Source organism: Bidens hawaiensis, unplaced genomic scaffold, assembly GCF_021521415.1.
Source record: "Bidens hawaiensis isolate Kalapana, Puna unplaced genomic scaffold, B.hawaiensis_p1.1 tig00026403_1, whole genome shotgun sequence".
NCBI lineage: Eukaryota > Viridiplantae > Streptophyta > Magnoliopsida > Asterales > Asteraceae > Bidens > Bidens hawaiensis.
In genome coordinates, this window is record NW_027494247.1 from 102,613 (window position 1) to 124,398 (window position 21,786).

The 21,786-nt window shown below is 37.8% G+C and overlaps 1 long non-coding RNA gene across 1 annotated transcript; it reads right to left on the minus strand.

The window, feature by feature from the left end:
• Positions 1-21,024: 21,024 nt before the first annotated feature.
• Positions 21,025-21,308, minus strand: LOC143573382 (uncharacterized). Its single transcript, XR_013142421.1, has 2 exons — positions 21,195-21,308; positions 21,025-21,079 (listed from the first exon to the last, which is right to left on the minus strand). It is a non-coding gene; the product is annotated as an uncharacterized LOC143573382 (long non-coding RNA).
• Positions 21,309-21,786: the final 478 nt, after the last annotated feature.

Sequence of the window (21,786 nt, forward strand, 5' to 3'; positions counted from 1 at the left end):
AATCTGCCTATAAAATGATTGGCCAAAGTGGAAAGATGCAAACATGGCAGAGTTGAATTCTCTAAATAATGGAAAGTTTGTTGGACTAGCAGTCCGTACAACTAAAGTTGTAAAATGTATTAGATACAAACAGGTATTTTATATAAGTTATGAAAATTCAATTAAATAGTATAAGCCAAAATTGGTGGCACAAGGATTTTGCAAAGACCCATGATTGATTATAAGGAGACGCATTCTCCAATGGTGGAATCATTGACTTTCCGATACATAAATAGTCTGGTAATACAAAGAGAGAATTTATATGCATTTAATAAAATATTGTGATTCAGTTGATACTGAAAGTTTACAAGAAAGACTCTGAAGGATTTGAATTATTTAATCGTGTAAATTAAGTAAGTTCTCGAGAACACATTGATTGTTGTGTATAGAGTCATATTTGAATACATTACAATTATTGAATTTGTTGAACATAATGGAACTCCTGAAGAGTTTCCTAAGTTAGTTGAATACTTGAAAAGTTAATTGATACATCTTTATGATGGAATTCTTGTGCATCAATAAGCATACACATAGAAGGGAATGTACATTATGAGTACAATAACTCAATAAACAGAGATATGGTACAATATGGATTTTTGATATGTGATACAAAATGATGTGTTAATGAGCAAGTTTATGCAACAAAAATTCTTAAAAAGTGAATGCATATGCATAATTTGTCAAGTTGAAAAGAAGTCCATGATAGATTGGTAAATGCAAGGATTTATGCTTATTGCGTATGAACTAAATTATTCGGATTGAGCTTGGCACAACTCAAGAGATATTTTGATAAAGAGGGAGATAAGTTGGATACGATTAGTCATATTTTTATCAAAATTCCATTCTTAAAAGTTCATTATAATCACAATTTACAATGTTGATAAACACATTATCGAGAGAAACTTATGAGATTTTAAAGAGAGAATTCTTTTTGATAGATCTTGACACGGTATGATATTGCTCGACTTATAGTTTGAGTATATGCGTAATTATATAAATCCATCAAAGTGCATCTAGAAAATGTTGAGACATTTTACTATGGACAAATTTAATTCTTTTAGCATGTTAGAGGATGTCTAACAATGACTCTATATTATTGTCTATCTGAATATGAATATTATTGGTTCGAAAATTCCATAATTAAATGCATATGTGCATTATGTCGTACTATTAGCTACATAGATTATTGTTTTATTTATTTACATTTATCGGCATGTGTCTTGCTAGGAGATATCAGAATGGGTTAAAACATATATTCCAGGTATGAAAGATATGTGTTTATATTTTACTAACCCATCAAAACAAGTTTGGACAGTCTTGTTGATGCAGAGAAACACAACAGGATCATAGTGTTTACCAGGATCATAGGGTTTACCAAATGAAGCAATAGAAGTTTTCACGTGAAGATAATACATCATTATTCAACTTAAAGATTCAAATGTCAAGGGACGAAGATGCAAATAATTGACTACAACAGTTTTGGGTAACGTTCACAGAAGATCGATATCTACAATTTTAACGGATATATATATATATATCAGGGGGAGACAATACGCGTTGCACTCTTTTTCCCTTAGCTATGGTTTTGTCCCACTGGGTTTCCTAGCAATGTTTTTAATGAGGCAGCATCTCTAAGCGTATTAAGTTGATAACCAAGGGGAGTGTTATAAATATATTAATATTATGGTTATCAATACCTAATATGGATTAGCTTTCTCCCCAAGTTTTCCAATCCTATATATACATCTTATTGTATCTCATTGTAATACACACATGATTAATGAAATCTCCATCTTTCGCCCTACATCTCTTTCTCACATGTTTGGCTATTAGGCTTGTTTCACAACACATTTCAAATTCTTTTTAACATCCATAAATACCAAAAGCATTCTCTTTATTTATGTATATGTTATCGTTTGAAGTTCTAAAGGTATTTTCCTTATTTTAATTTCATAGGTATATGTGAAAAACTGAATATGAAGATTATTCACTGAAAATATGTTGTTAGAAAGTCTAGGGGAGCAAAAACAATATAGGGCGTTCAGCCTTCTATTGGATAAAGCCTTTAAATTGGACTAAAGTTAAATCGAAAATATTAAATAATGAACTAAAGCCTTTAAAGAGTTTTTTCCCAAATAAGTGTTGTGAAGAAAAGTATTTACCAATTTAGTGTTGATTTAAAAGTAATTACTAAAAAGGTGTTCATTAATTATTTTTTTTCTCACTCATAATCTAATTGGACAATCAATATTTTAATAAAATAAAACATATTTGAACAAATAAAACAGATTAAAGTTAGACCAAAAATATTAAATAATGAAAACTAGATCAAGAACATTATAATTGATGAAAATAACTCTTAAGTTATTTGAAAAAGACAAATATATCCGTGGTTATTGGTTTCACTTTATAACAATAAAGTTCGAAAAAGACATCGAATACTCTTCTAGTTTTAGGCCTTCAATTGGGTTGGAACGGCCCTCACTGCTTAGAAATAAACCATGTATGGACCAAAATGATTTGACCATATAAACCAACATACCCCATCCAAATAAGACAATTATCAATTTAGCATTTTGACCAAATCAACTTATAAAAATGGACATTGAAATTATGGGTTTACTGTTTTGTTTCACCAATAGTAGCCCAAGTGTCATATTCACGCTTATATGACATGAAAAATAGAAAATTTCACGACAAAAACAAAAAACAAATAATAAGAAAATAATATTAGTATTTTATTCTTTCACGCTTTGATTTAAAGAAAAATCAAAATGATTATTTTTTCAATTTTGATATATCAAAAATATCGATTAGAAATAAAAAAAACTAACAATTTTAACTTAGGAAACATTAAGGTATATATTTTTAAAAGAATAGTAAATAAATAAAATAAAAAATGAAAAAGAAAATATTTTTCCTATAAATTTAACCCTCTCCAATAAAAATAAAATAAAATTAATAATATATTTGAGAAATATAACAATTCACGCCCAAGCGTGAAAGTATATACCACATTGGCGTGAAATTATGGGCTTTTCATGCCTAGCGTGAATTTCTATAAAAAAATTATAAACAAAAATCAATGGCTATTTGATAAAAAGATTTAGTCAAATGCAATGATCTCTTATTTTCCTCATCCAAGATGAGAACCAAACTCCACAATCAAGAAACTAGAAAAGGGGACACACTAAAGTCATGTGTCATATCATAACGTTTTCTTTCAAAATTCCATAGACTTTGATGGGTACCAGCACTCTGCTTCTTAAAAAAATAACTTCCTCCATATCATATGCAAAGTTTATGGAATTTTGAGTTATGACTTATTTTATTATATTTTTAAGTTGTTTTTTTCCACCACAAATCTTTTTCATTCTTTTCAAATTTGTTCCTTTTTTTAGAATAAATTGACTCATATATGTAGTAGGAACCCGATCTTTCATGATAGAACCAAACATTTTAAGATTTATTTACGTTTTATCTTATAACACATTTATAAAGTTTTTCAAAAAGCTACTTTTCAACAAAAGTTAGTTTAACTGATATATGATATATTATAATACGTTATAATAAGATAAAATCACTCAAAAAATCTGATTTCATTGAATATAATATGATATGATTTGAAAAGATATGATGATTTGATATTTCATTAAATGAAAAGATATTGTATAATATAATAATTATTGATTTCGTCGGTAAAAGTTTTACACTGTTTTTATTATTAACTAGTATTAAGCCACCCTCCCCTAAGCGCGTTGTGATGGGAGCACAAAAGAACGCGATGTTTTATAGATCCCGTGTGTTAAAGGACCATGTTTTATCAAACATGTATTTGAAGGGGAGTTGGACCCACGTTTTGCGATGGGACTAAAACAAACGAAAATTAATAACACGTAAAAAGGTTCAACCACTCACACCCGTTGAGGTGTGTTAACGCCCAAAAGTTAGATAGAAACATAATATATTGAAAAGAATAACTAAGTCGACTTTGGGCATGCACGTTACGATGAAGCCGCTAAAGAGGAAAACAAACGTAAAAATGTTAAACCACACACGCGCGTTGCAGCGAGTTAACTCATAAAATTTAGACTGAAACGTTAAATGAAAAATCGTTAGAATATGAAAAGTATTGGGGGCCAAAGTTGGAAAAGAAAATCATTTGTTAAAAATGAAAAATGTTTTTTTGACAAACTTGTAAAAGATGAAAAGTATAGGGGTTAAAAGTGAAAAAAGAAGATTAAAAATATTTAATATATTAATGAAGCACAAAGTACAACCCATTTTGCACACCAAGTTTGCAAAATATTATACACATATCATAATTTGTTGTATTTTGTTCTAGTTTTGTAACAAGATTAAAGTTGGAGGACTCTTGTAGCTATTTAAGAGGACTGGAAGGTTTGTTTATGTCAACTACAAATGTGAGGGGTTTATAATCATCGCTATCAGTGGATTTGTTGAACGTAACTTTTAGGGTTCCATTGCGCCGCTGTCGTTTTGCTTTCGACCGTCTTATTCATCTGAGTTTTGTTTTTCCTTCTTCTTACATTTTGAGAGTTTTTGGTATGATGATTCTATTTCGATCATTGTTAGCATTGATTTTTAAGTCTATATAGTATGTATTCTTGACTCAGTGGTTCATCGTCGTTGGTGAATCATTTTGGGTTAGAATTGTTCAATTTTCAGGTCTAGATAAGTTTTCGTTGTTATCAGTTTATACTATCTTTGTCTTCTTCTTGAAATAACAGAAGTATTAATTCTCAAATTAGGAAAGATCAATCAAAGTATGTCATTGTTTGAGATTCATAGAAAGATCAACTGATGAATAGCCAATTTAACGAGGGAGCTTTACATTGGGCTAAAGTTAATCACTTCCTTTGGCATCGGATAATTATTTACCATGAACCATCATTTCCCCTGTAAGTTCTTTTTGGGCTGATCCTTTAACGAATTATAATCGATCCACTTTGGATGACATGGGAAACATTGTTTTAGATGTTTTTATATATAAGTGTTATTGTTGTTAATTAACATATATTATTGTGGAAACTACAGGATGGTAAGAAAGTTGAATCTTACATCACAAGTAACTAAGTTTGATGGTTTGCATTTGGTCGAGAAGGAAGTTGTTTCAAGCAGCAATTGAGGAATGTGAAGCAGATTGCATACGCTTCAATTTCTTGTTCAGAAACCCATGCTAATTGCTTGCAGTTTCTCATGCTGACATTCATTTGGCGTGTTGACTATTAGATTAGGGTATAGTGTAACCCTAGGTTTTGTTCTATATAATGGGACGCATGTTTAACTTCATCTCTAAAACTAAAATCCATTCATCGCCTCTAACTTGTTAAGTGTTAACTTCCAGAAGATGAAGATGAGAGCTCTAGTTAAGTGTCTATATGTAAGAAATTTTCTGTACTCTTTAAATTTATTAGTATCATGTTATTGATTCAGATAATTCTAAACCGCTAATATTTGGCTGTCTTTGATAGGTTAAGATTATGGCTCTGACCATTTTAATCTCTCTCCAGTTAAGAGGATCGGATTATAACATGTTGATTGCTCATAGCATTTGTAAGTTTTCGAATTTTTTGAATTACAAACATTTATTTTTGTCATACATATGCTTCAATGTTATGAAACTAATGCGGCATTTCACATATTATGGTCGTAACATATCCACCTTGTACTTTAGATCTAAGAAATTCTTTGGTGCAGTGATTGCAATGTTTCACACTTTGATTGGCGGACACACAATTGGTAAAGAGAGTCTGCGTGGGAAAGATTGTAAATGAGCCTTGTTTCAAGTATAAAGCGTGAAACTGGGGTGCCTAAAAGATGTAAAAGAGATTGAAGAAAAAATTAACACAAAGACTCAGGATATGTGGAATGAAATGTTCTCAGAGATTCTTCTTTTAGGAAGTGATCTAAGTTTTAATGTACAAATACAAGAATTTGATGACGTTTTAATGTGTTTGCAAATTTAATTTATGAAATTAGTTGTTACAATCAGTTTTGCATTTGCTTTTTATAAAGTTTCTTTTCTTTTTTTTTCAATGTATAGAAAAGCCAAAACGAAAATCTCCCAAGAAGTGGCGTGTTTTTTGTTTCATGACAATGTATATAAACTTTTGTGACATTTAACAGCAACTCATTTTTTTAACAAAATAAAAATATTTATTTTATTTATATATGATATCTTATATTATTATGTTAAATAATATCATCATATCATTTTAAATCGAAGCACATCATATAAAATCTCACATTATTCTGTTATATCTTATTATAACAAGCGAGATATAACATTTAATGTTATTTCATGTTAAATCAATAATTAATACATTTACCATACCACGTCATATTGTCCTACCGAAAGTGGTTATGGTTTTATATTAGAGAAAATTCTTAAAATAGGTATTATGAAAACAAATTTCAAGTTTTAGGTATTATTTCGAAAAAATTTCAATAATAGGTATTATAAACTAGTCGTGACGAGTAGATTATGTTAACACACAAGTAGTTTACAGAGCCAGTTACAACATGTTGCGTGGCATTAACTAACCGCGACGAGCTCATTCACTAATCATTTTGTCGCCACGACTAAAGAAGTGGCATGCCTCATAATCAATGCCTACGATTACTGCATAAAACGTTTAGAGTAGATTGCAACTTTTCGATACACGAATAGTTTACTAAATTAACCATGACGAGTTGTTTTGTTTACCAAATACATCGAACTGGTTAGTTTTACAAAAAAAAAACTAACTGGACCGGTTAGTTTGAAAGCTCAATTAGTCATTACGAATATATCTTGGTCTACGACTAGTTCTGCTGATAAACATTTCCAATACGAGTAGTTTATTACCAGTTAACCCAACGCAACTAATTTGACCTTACAGTCTACTTGTGGCTTCTCGTTTTAGTGGTAATCCGATTTATTTAAAAAAATTTTAAAAAATATATAAAATATTACGTGATCCCTTATTTTTATGTCATTAAAAAAATTATATGACATGTCTTTATTTTATGTGATTCACTATTTTTATGTCATTTTTCATAAAAATTATTATGTCATGCACCCTATTTTTTGTGATCCCTTATTTTTATATATCTATGTAGGCTCCTGGACGGATCGTACACGGGATGTCGCTATCTGTGCAGGTGCGGAATCCCTGCGTAGTTAGATACGAGTGCAGAATATGTATAAACAAACACACGAACAATGAAAGCACACGTTATATTGATAACCGAACACGTGACTCGAGGTCACTATTACAGACACTGACACGTAACTCGTTCACTGAACAACTGAAACGAAAACCTAAAAAACCAACACCGAAACTGTTCCGCTGAACAGTTTATATACACGACAACTTCGCCATAGGCGAAGTTGTCAATAACTTCGCTGGTTCAACAAGTTCGCCTGAGCGAACTTGTTGACAACTTCGCACGTACAAAAACATAAATATAATCATAAACATAATTACATTACAGACTCAATTACAAATGCTAGACTATGAACTACTGACACACATGTACCAACAGACTCCCCCTTGGCAGTAGCTTCATATCTTGATCTTCAAATCTTGAGTCTTGTAATCTTGCATCTCTACGCGTGCGCTCCTTCTCTAACACATACCGACACCACCCGTTGATATTTCCTAGCTTGATCCTTCCAAGCAGGAATGTAGAAGATCTTCTTCTCGTTGAGCATTTTCAGATCAGCCTGCGATAGATTAACAAGATGCATCGGGTCGTAAACCCTAAGCACTTCTTGTTCATCCTCATCTTCCATAACCGCCTCCGCTGTCTCACAGTCCACGAACCACCATTTTAGGTCTTTGAGCACGTCCTTGGGCATGAGCTTCATCGGTACTTCTTTAAGGCACCGGATCGGTTTATATTTCATAACCATCCAAGGTTTTCCATCAACTCTCAGACCTCTATCCTTGTCTTCGACAAGTTTCCCCTTTTGTGGTTTCAGTAGCTCAAACTTTTTCTCTTTAACGCACTCTTTCCACACGATCTTCCCGATGATTCTAGCCATGTTGTCTTCACTTCTGTTTTTCAATCCCAGTCTGGCTAAATCTTTTACCTCACATTCTGGCAGTGTGTTTAGAGATCTCAACGTTCTCCTGAAGTACTGAATGCCATCGTATCTCTTGATCACGAAGAGCCGCAGCTGCTCGTCATATAACCAGCAGATAATACCTTTCTTAGCTTCTGCGTATCCCTTAATATTGTAACTTTTCCTGAACATCTTAGGGACCGCCGGCTTCTTCGTCTTTATGAACCAGTGAGCACAACTCTCCTTCCAATTCGGTTGTTCCTCCCATTCAGTATCTTCCACCACGCTCTCATCACCCAACTTTGGTCTCTCAACCTCCGGAATCTCGTGTTCCACGGAGTCATCTACAATCTCACCCTCCTCTATCACGTTTTCAACAGTAATCTGCTCTCCGATCCTCTCGATCTCATCAACAGGCAGCACATCATCTTCATTCATAAACTCATCATCCTCCTCATCCAACTCTTTCAACGCATCTATAACATCTTCAACATCAGCATCATCATCCACATCTACAACGTCGTCACCGGCTGCACTTGTAGACTCCCCCTCAGCTGTGGAAGCCCCAAGAGCCTGAGAGGTTCTTGGCAGCTCACCACCTGCACCTTCCGGTGCATTGGGATCATCGTCATGATCTTCTCTCCGTTTCGTCCTCAACTCATCTCCCCTACAAGTCTTCTCCCCCTGAGATGCCAAGAATGCCTTGAAGGCATCTATTACTTGTCCGTGTTCAACCAGGAGGGCTGCTTGTAGTCGATTGGATTCCACTAGGCTTTGAATGGTCTTTGACTGTTCAGTAACAATCCGCTCTAGCGATGCAATCCTTTCGTTGTCAGAAGTAGGCGTTGGAGTTGGCGGGACATCAGCAGCAGAAGTGACCGCAGGTGGTACACTTGGTAACCCTGCAGTAGTGGTGACGGTCGACTCAACAAATCGTGCAACTACCACCGGTGGAGTAAGCGATTGGGGTGGTAGAGACACAACTGCTGGGGCCGACGTCTCGACAGCAGTAACCTGTGCTGTAGTAGGAATAAGAGACATACCAGACAAGGCAGGTGGAGCAAAACGTACCAGCCTCGAAGATTCTCCAGCTCCCGAACCCATACCTGTCTGTTCTCTTCTTGAACGTCTGAGCACAATCTGAACTGCTTCCTCTTCATCAACTTCCTCATCATCCTCATCAACAGTTCTTGGCCTCTTTCCCGTAGTTCTCTCCCGAGACACCATCAGTCGTCTCGCTTCAGCAAACGTTTCGTCAAGATCGGAATCAGCTACCGAAGTAACTGCTCTAGTAACATCCATGACCTGAGAAACTGATACATCCATATCAAACAAACCATGTCCACTAAAAGCAGCATCAAGATCTACATCTTCAGTAGTAGGCACAGCAGGAGATGCAGCAGCTGGCACAGCAGCAGAAACCACAGTAGATACAGCAGGCGCAGCTGGTACAGCATGGGGTGCTGCCGCCTGATGTGGCTGTGGGTCTCTGAACTCGTCCCCTCCTGCAGGAACATACCCCGGGTTGATGAGATACCCGAATAATGGAGTATGCCTGGGACGCAGCTCAGGCTTGCTACGAGTGCTCGAAGTGCGGCACTGAGCAAAGATACGTTTCGTCACGCATTCGATGTATCTAATAGGGCGTCTCTGCGGTAGTGACGGAGCGACATGATTTAGAATCATTTGTAAGAATCGAGGATACATGATAAATCGCTCGCGCGCCACAGCCCTTCTCTGACGATCGATCTCGTAAAAGATCATCTGACTAAAGGAATATCGTCGGTTGTACGTCAGTGCAGCCATGGCAGACTGCATCGTCGCGCCCATCCCATCCGTTCCTGCCTTCCTCCCAGACATGCATACAATCAACACATGCATCAGGAAGCGCCACTGATCCAGCAAAAACCCTTTCCTCCTCTGCGAGTCCCCCAGTGGACCCGAATAACCCATCCTCAAAAACGCTCCATCACGAAAAGGAGCTACGAACTCCGTTGGGTCATCTCTTGTTTCTTCCCCAAACCGCAAAGCCAACCGTATATCTTCCGAAGAAAACTGTATGTCATGACCATTTACGGTTGCTCGCATCACCGGAGGCTCAGGCCTGCAATCATAGTACACTGTCTGCCAAAAGTCTTCAATGTTAGGCAGTGAAATGGGCAGTGTATTTGTGATCGCATGAAAGACTCTTGATCGCTGGAGAAATGTGATTATCTCCCTGTAGTCTTCTACGCCTCTTGCGTCTGGATCTAAAATGATATACTGATTATGGGCCGGAAAGAATTGTCGTTGATCATCACCGTCGTCACCACCGGCACCGCCAATAGCAGCCATATCTGCACAAAACAAAACAAGTTAGACAATGTGTAAGCAACTCACAAGTTCGCTATGTACCACGAGCGAAGTTGTGAGTAAACCTGTATAGGCGAACTTAACGGTGAGGCGAAGTTGGGAACAACTTCGCTTCATCTGTAAGTTCGTCTTAGAACTGTTAAGTAAATTGGTATAGGCGAAGTTGATGATAACTTCGCCTTATCACAACATCGCCTTAGGCGAACTTGAGTTCAAGGCGAAGTTACGGATAACTTCGCCACAGGCGAAATTAATCTCCTGGCGAAGTTGTGGATAACTTCGCCTAAACCTTAACTTCGCCTGAATCTGAAACGGCGACTGTTCAGATTCAAAGGGCATAGATCCGATGTTTTCGCAACGATTTGACGATCCAGGAGTAGAGAACAGCTTATATTAATGGTTTTGAGACGAAAAGGTCGTCCATGAACACGTAATACACGGTTGAAAAACTAGGTTTTGAAGGTTCGACGACCCGAGGTCTCGAACCGGGTAAAACTATAACGAACGAGTATGTTTGGGAAAGATATTGACAACACATACCGTCAATGAACACAAGAAACTGGAAACAAAGATCGAAATCGAAAAGTAAACAAGATCGCCGGAATAACCGTTTTGTTTTTGATTATAAGTTCGCCGGAATTATGAAAAAATGGTACTGTTCCAGTTTTAAAGTCCTTATATAGGGCAGATTCTGTTCAGGCGAAGTTACGCTTAACTTCGCCTAGGCGAAGTTAAGCACAACTTCGCCGAATTCAACAACTTCGCCCGTAATTTTAAAATCTACCCTTTAAGTTTGAAGAATCTTGCACTTAACATTAGAAGCTTCCAAAAAGAGTTAAACAAAAATGATCATGTCCAAGTAACCAGTTTTACAATAACACAACTACAAAAACAGAAAAACTTATAAAAATTTACGAAATAAGGGATCAAATTTCAGTCTAGTCAGGGACCACTACGTTTTTAGAAAAGATCCGAACAGGAATCATACTAACTGCGTGACTGTCACTTGGATCCGTGTTTAGCTGTATTATGACATAGAGAAACAGGTTGTAGGCATGTAAATAACTTAAATGGTTTTCATCGTTTCTGTGATACGGATTAAGGTTCAGTTAAGCTCAAAATTTAAGTAGGCAACAACTCAGAGATAATGATGCCTTCTATCTATTCTCAAAGCGTATTTGGCTATACCCAAGTCATCCCGAATTGACTTCGACCCATAGTGTCTGATTAACTTGTAGAACTCGTTGTCTGCTTCCCGTTCTCTTCTTACTCTACAATAAGAAGTCTGGATTGTTACAATGACTCATAAGTACTGAAAAATATATACATTTTTTTTTTACCACACATACTTATAGACTTCGGAGTACTAAACCACTGCAAGTCCCGAATCTGGATCACTGCAGTGTCTTGAAATGCTTTCTTTACGGGAATCAGAACACTCACGGGCTCGTGTATGACTGGGTAGTCGCTTTTCTGCCTATCATTCGGAGAGATATGTATGAAGACATTCAACACTCTTAAGGAGTTTCCACGTAAAATCGAGTAGTTTAAGTTAGTATCACATACACTTTTACGCACCATAAAAATTACCATGACATACAATGACTGTTCTAAAGCCTTTTAAGCTTAATAACTTCACTAGTTAAGCACACACAATCAGTATATATATCATTTTCCAAGGTTGGATCTATTTTCTGTTAAACATAGCACATTTACTTCATACGAAGTAATAGACTTGAAAAGTAATTTCATTTCCCATTAACAAAACTTTTGACTTCAGTCACCCCGATCAAGTCAAAGTCTTCAGGTAAACGGCAATCCTGAAGATCCAATGGATCCACTGGACCGACCACATACCAGTATGTGTCCTTCTAACTATGTATGACCGACTAATTTTCAGCGACTTAAAGAAAACACATCATAACTGCCCCGGTCACTTTCAGTCATCTGGTTAATGGCGACCCTCATTTTCTAAGTAGAAACGAGGACCAAAACATATCCGTGGATATGTCCGTCAAACGGAGGTAACCGACTAATTTTAAGCAATAGTGACGTTTTTTTTTTTTTTTTTTTTTTTAACAATGATACAAAGACATGGTTACTCGGGATTGATCATCCCGTTCAGCTCAATTAGGTTTTGAAATCTGGATTTATCAAACGCTTTTGTAAACAGATCAGCAAAATTTTCCATCGTATCAACCTTTTCGATCTTGATCAGTTTCTTCTCAGCACAATCTCGTATGAAGTGATGACGAATGTCAATATGCTTAGTTTTACTGTGCTTCACGGGATTGTTAATTACTGAGATGGCGGCAGTGTTATCAATTAAAATAGGAGTGAGTAAGAAATTCAGACCATAGTCGCGCAATTGTTGCTGAATCCACAAAACCTGAGAACAGCAGTTGGATGCTGCCATGTATTCAGCTTCACATGTTGAGATTGCAACTGATGTCTGTTTCTTGCACTGCCAGGAAACTAATCTTCCTCCAAGAAACTGACAGCCTCCTGTTGTCGACTTCCGACTCTGATTGCATCCTCCATAATCAGAATCTGTATATGCCACCAGTTCAATGTCTCCTCCCTTTGGGTACCACAACCCTAGCTTCGGCTTGCCCTTGAGATACCGTAGTATCCTCTTTGCACCTTTCAAATGAGATTCTTTCGGATTTGCCTGAAAACGTGCACAAAGACAAACAGCAAACATTATATCAGGCCTAGAAGCAGTTAAATACATTAATGAACCTATTATCGCCCGATACAGAGTTGGGTCCACATCTGCGTCACCATCTGTTTCAACACCCAATTTGTGATTGACGCAGATTGGAGCGTCATATGGAGAGCTGTCCTCCATCTTGAATCTCTTCAGCACATCATGAACGTACTTCGTTTGATGAATGAACATCCCGTCCTTCTTCTGATCAACCTGCAATCCTAGAAAGAAAGTTAGTTCACCCATAGCACTCATCTCGAATCGTTTCTTCATGACAGCCTCAAAATCCTGACACATGGATACTCTTGATGCAGCAAAAATGATATCATCCACGTAGACTTGAACCAGCAGGAAGTCACATCCTTCTCTCTTCACAAACAACGTACTGTCGATCAATCCCCTTTCAAAACCATTTTCCAGCAAGTAGTCTGATAACGTTGAATACCAGGCACGAGGTGCCTGATGTAACCCATACAACGCCTTGCTCAACCTGTATACGTGATCAGGAAAGTCTGGGTCAGGAAAACCCGGAGGTTGCTCAACATACACAACCTCATCAACTTTCCCGTTTAGAAACGCGCTCTTCACATCCAACTGAAATACCTTCATCTTTTTAAATGCAGCAAACGCCAAAAACAATCGAATAGCTTCTAACCGGGCAACAGGAGCGAACACCTCATTGTAATCAATACCCTCTTGCTGATTAAAACCTTTAACAACCAGCCTCGCCTTATTTCTTACGATAATTCCCTTATCATCTCTCTTACACTTGAACACCCATTTTGTGCCTATAGCGTGCACATTCCTTGGTTTTTCAACCAAAGTCCAAACTTCCATTTTCTCGAACTGAGCCAACTCTTCTTGCATGGCTTCGACCCACGAGCTGTCCTTTAAAGCCATTTGATAATTCTTTGGTTCAATTTGGCTTATAAAGCAGGAGTACAAACATTCATTCATTATACCCGTTTCTTTTATGCTTGTATAAACACAGGTGTGCTCATTCAAGCTACTTCTGGTTTGTACACTGGAGGACACATCACCTATAATATTCTCCAATGGGTGATCTTTGTGAATTCTCGTGGTCGGAACAGCACCGACATGCAAATTATCTTCCAAATTTGAAGAGATCTCATCTATGGTTGTTTCTGGCTGAGAGTGAAAAGGATTAATAAATTCATCTTCAGTTGAGGCAGCAGGGGTACCAATAGTGTTTGATGTGGAAGGTTGAGATTTCTCAATCAGCTGTCGTTGCAATAGATTCTCTTTCTCATCAAATATCATCTTCGTCACAGCTCTTTCGTCTTCTTCAGAAATTTCTAAATCAGGTACGTTAAACGACTTAAAGAGCTTAACATAGTCGAAAAGCTCAGCAGGTCCATTGCTTGGTTTTGGCGATTGGTAACTAGTAATGTCGGTGTTACAAACCACCTCCACCTTGCAAGTCGAAGTATTGAAGACCCGTCTGTTGGGAGTCCCAACTACATAACCGACTAAGATTCCTTCATCGGCTACTTCACCAAATTTCGAATTAGTCTTCAAAATCGAACAAGGAGACCCAAATGGTTCTAGACCGCACAAGTTGGGCTTCCTTCCATGCATAAGCTCGTAACAAGTTTTTCCAAGTCTCTTAACGGTTAACACCCTATTCAGAACATAGCAGGCTGTAGCAACTGCTTCAGCCCAGAACATCACAGGAAGCTTCGAGTCTGCCAGCATAGTTCTGGCTCCTTCAATTAACGTTCGGTTCTTCCTTTCAGCCACTCCATTCTGTTGCGGAGTATACGGAGCGCTGTATTGATGTTCAATTCCTTTCTGAAGACAGAAGATTTCCATTTCAAAGTTCTTGAACTCTGTCCCATTGTCGCTTCTGATGTATTTAACTGATTTACTCATGACGTTCTCAACTTTTGTAATTAGATTCTTCACCATCTGAGCCGTCTCGTCTTTCGTTTTCAGAAAATATACCCACGAGTATCGCGAGTAGTCATCAGTTATCACCAAGCAGTAAGAAGTACCACATAGACTTTTTACATTCACGGGACCGAAGAGATCCATATGAAGTAGTTCTAGAGTATCGGCAATTGAATTGATCTTCTTGGTGAGATGGGATTTCTTGTGTTGTTTTCCCTTCTTGCAGGCTATGCATTTGTCTTCAAAGTTAAAACTTTTTAAGGGAACGCCCATCACAAGCCCATTTTTGACAATGAAGTTCATCTTCCGAAGATGAATATGTCCCATTCTCCTGTGCCACAATTCTGATTCTGATTCGCTTGCTTTTGTCATTAAACAAGATTCTCCGGTGTCCATTTCAGTAGACCTCATGTCCATCACATATGTATTCGTTTCCCGTGGAGCTTTCATTACTATCCATTCGTCTGGTATCTGAAAACCAGGCTTCAATACTATCGCTTCATTCTTCGTGAAATGGACAGTGTAATCTTTATCACAAATCTGCGACATACTCAGCAGATTGTGCTTTAACTCCTCCACAAAGTTTACATTCTCAAGTGTCATTCTCCTATTCGACACTGTTCCTCTACCAGTAATCCTACCACCGCTCTCACCAGCAAAACTAACTCTTGCTCCCTGAACAGGTTTTAAATCTTGCAACAAGTGTTTGTTGCCCGTCATGTGCCGGGAACAGCCGCTATCTACAATCCAGAGATTGTTGGCAGCCCTGTTCAACTGTTCCTGCACAATAAAACAAAGAGTTAGAATCTTGGGACCCAAGACCAATTGGTCTTGGATCGATACGTCCCGTACCCTGGCTTTCTCAAGTTAGCATCAGGATAATTTCTGTAAGTCCTGTTAGGAAATCTCCTTACAGATTGAGGGTAAAGCCTCCCAAACCTTTGTGAATGGTAAGTGTTATATCTTGTGGTTTGGTTGTAAAACTGAGGTTTGTTTTTATGAGAACTTGAATTCGTTACATTTTGGCATTTTGTAAAGTTTTCATTTTTAGCAGTAACAAAATGACGCTTATACTCAGTTTTATTTGGCTTCACACCTCTGAATCTCGGCTTCAAAGGGCAATCTGCAACTAGATGTCCTAACTTGTTACATCTAAAGCAACATCGACTCTCCATTTTCTTGTCAAATGTTGGTTTGGATGTAGAGGCAGTGTTACCAGCCGTTCGTCTCACATAAGGTGGGACGTACGGATTGAGTGGAGAACTCTTTTTAGAAATTTTATTTTTATCTCCATCGGTGGGTAACCCTACCTTCTCTTTTGTCTGACCAGATTCGGACAACTTATCCGAATCCGATGAGACTGGACTCGAAACAGAAATATTCACACTAGAAACAGGCGAACTAGTTTCGCCACAGCTAACACTTGGTTCTACACTTGTAATCTTGATTGGAGTTGTCTGAGGAACTTCGAAATCAACAGATTTCAGAACACTCGGATTATAAGTATAGTTGTGGTTAAAGGGTGGTGGAACTTCGTGATAACCGATTCCTCCCCTCTTTGCAGAGGTACCTTGATCACTCACGAGGTGATCAAGGATGGCCGAGGAATTCCTGAACTGCTCAAGTTTGCGGTTCAGTTCCACCACCTTCACCTGGTGGTCAGCAATCTGTTTATCCCGATCAGCAATCACTTTAGTTTTTTCTTCTAAAACTTCATAACTAAGATCAATTATTTCAATTTTCTCAGCAAGTTTAGTTTTTAAGCTTTGAATGTCTTTTTCACATGCTTTTATTTTAATTTTATAACTTGTTTCTCTTGCTTTCGTAAAATGGTGATCTTCTTTAATAGTTTTAAAATCAGCATCTAAACGGACGTACTGATCAGTCATTGTTGTTAGTTGCTCAGACAAATTTTCACAATTAGTACAAATATTCTTATTACTTACCTCGGAGCGAGTGTCCTTGTCATCTGCCATGAAAGCTGTTTCTTCTTCAGTAGCTTTCTCATTTCCATCAACATTCTCACATTCTTTAACTTCAGCCTCAGCCATGTTCGCTTGCTCACCAGATTCATTTGAATGCAGGTTCCAGTTGTATTCACCTGCCTCTCTGGTCAACATGGCATTAATCTCTCTATTAACTCCAGAGTGTTGTGTAGGCCGACCTTGTCCACGTTCAACTCTTTCATTTCTGCATTCTTTGGCAAAGTGCCCGTATTGCTGACAATTATAGACCTTACCTTAGTTTTGTCGAATCCAGGCCTACCACCAACAAACTTTCTCCCAGTTTTATTCATAAACCGTTTTACTCGCCTCACAATCATTGCCATTTGCCATTGCAAATCCATCTCCTCCAGATCATCAGCATCGATCTGGTCGTAATCCTCATCCAGAACAGCAGGGTCCACAATCTTCCCCTGGATGTAGTTTTCGTAGGAAGCAATAAATGATGCATAGACTGCAAACTGCTCTTCAGCAGATTTTACACTCATAGGCATCTTGGAATAATTATTTCTTGAGGCATTTGCAGAGAAACCACTTGTGGATGCTTGAGGCTTTGAAGTACTTGATCCTCCAGCAATGAAACAGACATCACCATTCGAGTTTACAGGAACGTTTCCTTCATGAGAAGAGTCAGAACCTGACTCCCCTTTTGAGTAATAAGCAGCAGATTCAGGCCTCGAACTTGAGCCTGAGTTAACCTTTGCACCATACATACCAGGGTCTTGTATCTGATCTGTTGGTGTTTCCTTTCGAACCATATTAAGCTCATAAGTTCTGAGCTTGTTTACTGCCGTTTCCAGATCATAATTTGGAAAGTCTCTGTCTTCCCTCATAAGAACGGTGTACATTTCCCACTTCGGTGGGAGAGCATCGAGAAGCTTTTCAACGATCTCTTCTTCTCGGTAAGCAATCGAATAATTGCTAAGCTCTGTCATTAGATGATAGTATCTAGTGATAATATCATCCAGTGATTCGTTCTTCAAAAATTTGAAGACGGAGAACTGGGTCTTCAAAAGTTTAATCTTCGATGCACGGATACCCACATTCCCCTCGAATCTATTTTCAAGAGCATCCCAAAGCTCTCTCGCAGAAGTGTACTTTCGGAACGTATGGAGAACTTCTTGAGGAAGTGCCATTGTTATCGCAGCATGGGCCTTGCTCTCGGCCTCATACATTTTCTTTTCTTCGTCCTCCATTTTGCTATACTTCTTAACCACATCACGACCTTCGTATTTCATAGTTGGGGGGATATATCCATCCTGGATGCACACCCACATTTTTGCATCCTGGTATTTAATGTATTGGATGAATCTGTCCTTCCATGCTACGAAGTCAGTTCCTTTCATCAACCTCGGGGCCTTAGTGGCTGACCCCGCTTCTACTTCCATCTTGACCAAATCGGAGATGTTAATTGACGACATCTTTGCGAAAACACGAAAATCCGAAAATTTTTTTTAAAAAAACTTCCAAACAGCACAGTAGGCGAAGTTAAGAATAATTTCACTTGAAAGTTAACTTCGCTGGAAAGTGTAACTTCGCTGGGTCTGAAATTCGCTTGACTGGGCGAAGTTAAGAATAACTTCGCTTAGAATGAGCGAACTTAGGAGGTAAGCGAACTTGGGAGGTGAGCGAAGTTGAGGATAACTTCGCTGAGGCGAACTTATGAGGATAGGCGAAGTTGTGGTTAACTTCGCTTAATCCTTATATCTTCGCCGAAACCCTATTTCCGGTGACGGCAACTTCGCCTGAAGAGATAACTTCGCTCGATGAACAAGGAAACTGTTCAGATCTGATTTCGTCAATCTAGCAGTTTCCGATCGATGTAATGGCTTGAAAATGACTGTCAAACACGAGTAAAACACAATCCCAACAAAAACACGTCTCGCGAATAGGTCAAACGAGACGTTTTCTACACCCGCGTGAAATCCCGAACCTCACAATCGAGCCGATGGCTCTGATACCAATTGTAGGCTCCTGGACGGATCGTACACGGGATGTCGCTATCTGCGCAGGAGCGAAATCCCTGCGTAGTTAGATACGAGTGCAGAATATGTATAAACAAACACACGAACAATGAAAGCACACGTTATATTGATAACCGAACACGTGACTCGAGGTCACTATTACAGACACTGACACGTAACTCGTTCACTGAACAACTGAAACGAAAACCTAAAAAACCAACACCGAAACTGTTCCGCTGAACAGTTTATATACACGACAACTTCGCCATAGGCGAAGTTGTCAATAACTTCGCTGGTTCAACCGCCTGAGCGAACTTGTTGACAACTTCGCACGTACAAAAACATAAATATAATCATAAACATAATTACATTACAGACTCAATTACAAATGCTAGACTATGAACTACTGACACACATGTACCAACAATCTATTATAAAACTTATTATGTCATGTCCCCTATTTTTTGTGATAACTTTTTTTTATGTTATTGTTTATAAAAATTATTAATTTACAACGTATGGGTTTTACCGACCGAATAAATGTCGTTTTTTATATTTTAATAGTTTATATGCTAATCTACCAAAACCACAGTAGTACACAATTGCAACGTGAAATAAACATATTCGACCTACCCGACGCGTTATCCCATCTACCCGGTGCAACGCGCCGGGTAAAAAAGCTAGCTTCCTATAAAAAGAATAAAAGATAATAGGATTAACATTAAAGCACATTCAAATATTAAGTTATGATAGATCGTTATTAAATATAAACTAATAAATTACCCGCGCGTTGCACGGGGAAATCAATCGGTAAATCCCGAGGGTGGTAGAGGAGAGTGAACGTGAATTTGGTGGATATTAAGTTCGTTAAATTAACATGCTTAAAAATGTATGCATGGACGTTGGGTAAAACCCGATAATGAGTCGATGTGAATTCGATTAGTATTGGTTACGTTCGTTACGGTATAAGCAACGTTGGTAAAACCCGGGCGCTATCGGTCTTGGATGTTAAGGTGGTGAGTTCGGACAATTTCCGTCATGTCTGTCACGGTTTCGCTTGCGTTCATTATGGTACCAAACTAAAACAAAAAATAAAAGCAAAAGTTGAGGTGGACCAATGGGTGGCGTGGCGTAGGTCGTTAAAGTCGGGTGTTGGTAAAACCCGAGCGTCGTTGGTCGCGATCGTTGAGGCAGCGAATCTACATGAATATGTTCGGTTTACGTCATGCTCATTACGGTACCGGCGCTAAAAGAAAATTCGTTCGGTTACATTCGTCATGATACCGGAACTAACGAGAAAAATATATAGAAATTGCGGTGGACTAACGGGGTGGCGGGATCACTATAGCTGAGCGTTGTTGAAATCCAAGAATTATTGGTACCGGACGTTGAGGTGATCAAAGTACGTGAATTCGATCGGTTAAACAAAAAAAATGCAAGAAAATATAATTGATATATAGTTGGCATAAAGAAAAAAATCCCAATATTGATATGTCTTCTGCAAGTTTCAAACCAGAGCACTTGGGTACAACAGCATCAAACCAACAAACACAACCACCGATGCAGATCTGACTTTTGTGCCTACACTTCATAAAAGTCTAATATATCTAAAAATTAAATCATGACATTTTTCACTTTTGTAGCATCAAAAGTCTCTTTTACTCTGTATAGATAATTGACAACTTATGATAGATCATTATTAAATATAAATTGACATGTAATATTGGACTTTATTATCATACTAGAGTTTATTAGTAATCTGGTGCAGCACCAGAATCACACCCATGGGCTTATACTAATAAACTCTAGTCACGTAATATAATTTTGATGTGTTTTTGGTCACCCATGGCCAAAAATACCATTCAATAAACTTTTTTATATTAATATCCAAAACATCAAATAAAAATAAAAATATTTCATTTTCTTTTGATGAAGATTGCAGTTAAATCATTTTTTATATGTTTTTGGTCCTCTCTTTCACCATGGTTTGAACAAAGAGCTCTCCTGCCCTATACGACGATCGCACCTGCGATATTTCACATTCATAATCAGTCGCATTCAACCGTTCTAACACGTTTGACGTTTTAACTTAATCTTTCAAGAAATAACAAATCTTTATTTAATAAAACATAAAAAAGTACCAAAGGTCCACTTGCTACATAGCGAAAACAGATTGACTCTCCGTAATCTTTCCAGTAGGAGAATTTCTCAGGTGTCACATATTCTTTCACAGTAAGATGCAAAGGAGTCGGCTGAACGCGTATATGTTAATATTAGCATCAAATGACCAAACAGGCATAAATTTAACAGTATACTGCGGTTTTCGTCCAAATCTGCGGTTTTAGTCCAATAGTTTCAAATTTGCGATTTTCGTCCCTGTGGTTTCATTTCACTTGCAATTAAACCCGACCCCACTAATCTCGTTAAGTATGGTCGTTAAAACCATCTGTGTGCCCCTCACGTTAGGGGCAGTTTTGTCCTTTTTTTCCATAACAAACCTCAATCCTAATTTGCAAGCCCCCTCACGTGAGGGGCTGAGGTGTATTTGGAGGAAAAAAAGAACAAAACTGCCTCTCACGTGAATGGCACGCTGATAGATTTAACGAACATACTTAACGAGGTTAGTGAGGTCGGGTTTAATTGCAAGTAAAATGAAATCACAGGGACGAAAAATCGCAAATTTGAAACTATTGGACTAAAACCGCGTATTTGGACAAACCACAAGGACGAAAA